This window comes from Cydia amplana, chromosome 7 (genome assembly GCF_948474715.1).
Source record: "Cydia amplana chromosome 7, ilCydAmpl1.1, whole genome shotgun sequence".
Lineage (NCBI taxonomy): Eukaryota > Metazoa > Arthropoda > Insecta > Lepidoptera > Tortricidae > Cydia > Cydia amplana.
Genome location: NC_086075.1, coordinates 19,881,487 through 19,886,606, shown reverse-complemented (window position 1 = coordinate 19,886,606; position 5,120 = coordinate 19,881,487).

Genomic DNA, 5,120 nt, shown 5'->3' with positions numbered 1-5,120 from the left:
GACTTTTCTCGTTAGAACGCAAGCTAGCTACGCATGCGGATTTTCGTAAAGCTTATGCTTCATTTATGGAGGAGTATGAGACCAGCGGTCACATGGAGCAAGTAGAGCCACCTCCCTCTAGTGTCGGGAAATTTAATTACATACCACATCATGCTGTTTTGCGGCCAGAATCTGTCACGACACCTCTAAGGGCCGTTTTTGACGGAAGCTGTCGTGACAGCAATGGAATTTCGCTCAATGATACACTCTTGGCAGGGCCTAAGTTGCAAACTAACATTTTTGATGTCCTAACTAGATTTCGGTGGCATAAAATAGTTTTCACGGGTGACATCAAAGCTATGTATCGTCAAATCCTCGTGTCGCAAGAGGACGCAGATTATCAGCGGATTCTGTGGCGTCCTTCGACTGATGGCCCAATAAAGGATTATAGGCTGCGGACAGTAACCTACGGTATAAAATCGGCTCCATACCAAGCTCTGCGAACTATAGCGCAGCTAGCTGAAGATACTGCTGCCTCCTACCCGGAAGGGTCGCGAGTGCTTGGTAGAGACATCTATGTCGACGATGTTGTTACAGGCGCCGACTCCATTGAACAGGCTTTAAAAATTAGATCAGACCTCTCTGAAATTTTGTCGTCGGGTGGGTTTCATTTGAGAAAATGGACCTCCAATCATAAAGAATTTATCGCTGATCTTCCATCCTCGGAATTATACTCGAGTGATTTTAAACATTTCGATGAACTCTCGGATTTATCGCTTAAAATATTAGGATTGTCTTGGCGTCCACAAACAGACTCGTTCCAATTTGAGGTTGCATCACCACGTGATGAAAGATGTACTAAACGTATAATTCTGTCAAACATAGCGCGAGTCTATGACCCGTTAGGATTTTTATGTCCTGTCACGTTCCATGCTAAATATTTAATACAGGTTTTGTGGTCATCTGGGGTTCAATGGGATGACGATGTGCCAGAAGCAATTGCCTCAGAATGGATGAAATTTAAAGATCAACTTTCGTCATTAAAATCAGTTGTCATTCCTCGTCGTATCATTCATTCGTTTTTATCGTTGCAATTGCATGGATTTTGTGATGCCTCGGAGCGTGGTTACGCTGCTGTCGTTTTCTGTCGTATCATCACCACAGAGGGCTCTACATTTGTTGAGTTCTGCTGTGCAAAATCTAAAGTCGCGCCTTTGCGTAAATTATCTATTCCTCGATTGGAACTGCAGGCTGCCGTGTTGCTGGCAGACCTGATGCAATCCGTCCAAGAGGCATTAAAACCTCTACATGTTTTCCAGGAGATATTCGCATGGTCAGATTCCAGCGTAACTTTGGCTTGGATCCAGTCGTGTCCATCGCGCTGGAAGACTTTCGTTGCTAATCGAGTAAGCCATATCCAAGATATTGTTGCTCCTGATCGCTGGCGTTACGTCAGTACACACCACAACCCCGCTGATGTAGGATCTAGGGGATTACTGCCCGGAGATTTGGTAGAGTGTGATATTTGGTGGAAGTGCCCGTCTTGGCTATGGAAGGAGGAAAAGGATTGGCCTTGCTCGTCCTTGGATACTCCAAACAACGATAGTGTCGTTGAAGAACAACGTATTTGTAGTTTAGTCGTTACAAGCGACCCTACTTTAACTGACGAAGTCCTAAACAGGTTCTCCTCGCTTTTCACTCTAAAGCGTGTGTTAGCTTACTGTTTCCGGTTTTTACGGTCGTCTAAGGACGAGAAGGTCGTCGGGTCTCTACAGTCCTGTGAGACGACGGCAGCTCTCATGTTTTTAGTAAAATATGTGCAGCTCACTTCGTTCAGTATAGAGATCAATCACTTGAGGGAGGGTCGTTTGAACTCATTGCCAAAATGTTTGCGCAAGCTTTCATTATTTATTGACAGTGCGGGTATTGTCAGGGTGGGCGGTCGCTTGGCAAATGCTCCTATCAAATTTTCGATTGAACATCCTATATTATTGCCCCGCTCCCACCGTCTAACAGTTTTAATAATTGACGAATATCATAAAAGATTTTTACATCCAGGTGCCCAAACTTTACAAAATTTGATTACGCAATCATTTTGGATTTGGTCGCCAAAGCGGGCGATTCAGGCAGTAATTGGAGGTTGCGTGAAATGCTTTCGCGCTAATCCTTCTCCGGCATCTGCGCCGCTTATGGGAAATTTGCCTTCGTATCGTGTCTCGCAAATAAAACCTTTTTCGAGTGTCGCCATCGATTATGGAGGACCTTTCGATATCGCCTTCGGGCGTGGCCGCGGTGCAAGGACTTACAAGGGCTACATCTGTGTCTTTGTCTGCACGAGTACCAAGGCTATTCATATAGAGCTTGCTTCAGAGCTGTCGACAGAAGCTTTTCTCTGTGTTCTCAAACGATTTGTCGCTCGTCGTGGTCGGTGCAGTAACATCGTTTCGGATCAAGGTCGAAATTTTGTCGGAGCAAGTAATTACCTTGGTTCACTCATGAAAAGTGCCGCTGATGCACAAGAAATTAAATTTTCATTCAACCCACCAGGTAGTCCGCATTTCAACGGTCTTGCTGAAGCTGGGATTCGCTCAGTCAAAACTCACCTCGCTAGAGTTGTCGGTAATCAGAGATTGACCTTTGAGGAATTTTATACAATTCTGACACAGGTTGAATCTTTGCTGAATTCTCGGCCATTGACACCTCTTAGCTCGGATCCGAGTGATCTCTCGGCCCTAACCCCAGGTCATTTTTTGACCCTGGAACCCTTGTCGATTGTTCCCGAGGAAAATTTTGTTGACCAAAAAATAAGTGTTTGCCATCGTTGGAAAATGATACAAAAAATGCATCAAGATTTCTGGCGTAGATGGCACGCTGAGTACGTCCATACTTTGCAACAAAGAACGAAGTGGAATAAGGTAACCACTAATATTGTCGTCGGTTCCTTGGTTCTTTTGATCAATGAACAGACAAGTCCTCTAAAATGGCCTCTTGGGCGCATCGTTGCTCTACACCCTGGAGTTGACGGTGTGTGTAGAGTGGTCACAGTCCAGACAGCCACTGGTCAGTACAGGAGACCAGTCGTAAAGCTGTGTCCTTTACCACTTTCAAATTAATCTTACATGTACTTGTATTACCACTTAGCATAGTATTTTACGTAAATTGTAGCTTACATAACATTTAGGGTGGATGCTTGTCCAATTATAGGTAACCACAGCTTGTTTCAGTATCTTAGGACATACAATATAGGTACATTAGGACATTTAGACTTAAGCTAATAATAAATATAATTAAAATAATAATAATTAGAATTAAAATTTAACAGATTTCAAAAGAATATAAGGAAATTGTGAGTATTAATTTGCACTTTGCAACAGAAAAGTGACAAAATAACATAATATCATTAACATTAACATAATTTAAATAGGAGGAAAGACAATATTATGATGAAAATACCAATAAAATAAAAATAAAAATAAAATACGCAGGGAGATGAAGACTAAACTAGGAGTTGTAGACTAAACCTAACATGCAAATTACCGCCTCTCGCAGTCCTGGGAGCTGAAATACTTCAGCACTTTTCTTTTAAAATCTATGAAGCTGTTACCATGTATATCAACTTCCAAGGAGTTCGGGAGATGGTTGTAAGTTTGATAACATCTTGATAGCGGAGAGTTGCGCCCCAGGTTTGATTTTTTTAACCTATCTTTGAACAGTTTGTATACACCAGGGCGCGGCAATCTCGAAGGAACGGCAAACTTAACCTTTGCAAGCATATTTATATTTTTATATTTTTTTGCAGGTTGAAGAGAAAAAGGGGGATACTTCTGAATATTCGCTCAGAGTACGGGTTCCCCGTATTCCGGAGCGAAACGGGCCTATTTGCTGTTACAGGTATGTATTGTGAATGCTATCTATGGTTCGGCGTGAAGCCACAGAATAAATAATAGTACTAGGTACAGAAGATACACTCTCTAACAAAAGGCGTCTATTACGACAGATATGACCGCTAGGTACCGCAAGCGCGAGCAGGCGTCCGTTCCGTAGCAGTGCGCGGCAACTACTATGGCTAGACACCAAATTTGTTGTGGGCCGCATGTACTTGTAGGTACTTGTAGCGACGCGACGAAATCGCGGAGTGAGCCACGCCTGGTGAAGCTTTCTTGTGCAAACTAAACAACGTCACAGCCTGTGTGTCACAGGGCGGACACGCCATACATCAAAAGTCATTTGCGTTTATATGTGTGCACGGCACGTCTGTACACGCGTCATTGTGTATGTGTAGGTAAGTCGCTTTACTGAGAGGCCGCCAGAAGTCCGCCAGATTCATGTCGCGGGGCGAGGTAATGCGAGTCGGGGCGGGGCGGTGCGGGGCCGTTCTGTATGATAATACTTTTACGTTTACGTACATTAAGCTTTCTGTCGCATTCCAACGTTATTGATAGTGTAAATATTCCATATTTAGGTGAGCGGGATGTTCAACTTTCGTATGAATATCGGTTTTGGGGACATCTCTATTAGCTTTTGACATCCGGTAGGGTTAGCCACTACACTAACCATTTCCGGCAGCCATTAACTTTCTAATTGGACGACTGAACGTACGTTGCTCCAAGTTAAAATTGTGAAAAAACTATTGTAAAGCCAACTTTCGGTCAGATTCTGTATTTTCGGAGTAATTTAGAGAAGTGCCAATTGCATTGTGCGCGTGGATAAGTGGCAGGCCTTGCAGGGAGGTATTCCAGGTTAAGGTACGGTAAGCCGAGCTCGCACGTTGTCCGCCACCTTGGAAGTTGGAATCCTCGGGAAGCGAGCCTGAACCAGCGCGAACCTTCACCATCATTAACGTAAAGGTATGTGATTGTGCACTGTTCTAAGTTGTTATTTCTCGTGAATTCGATATACTGAAATATTTGATAGCAAAGAAATTTTCGTCTTTAATGTAAATTCATACAGTCCACTTAATATTATTCTATTTCAATTTCTCGATTAAACAGGACTACTCACGCTAGAACGGTCCGCGACTGGGCAGAGGCTTCCGATACTTCGTTTTCTATGACGGGTGATCAGTAAACACGTGATGCTTTCTATAGAAAACTGTAGTGTCGGACGCCTCACGACCTGGACCATTGTAGCGTGAATTATCC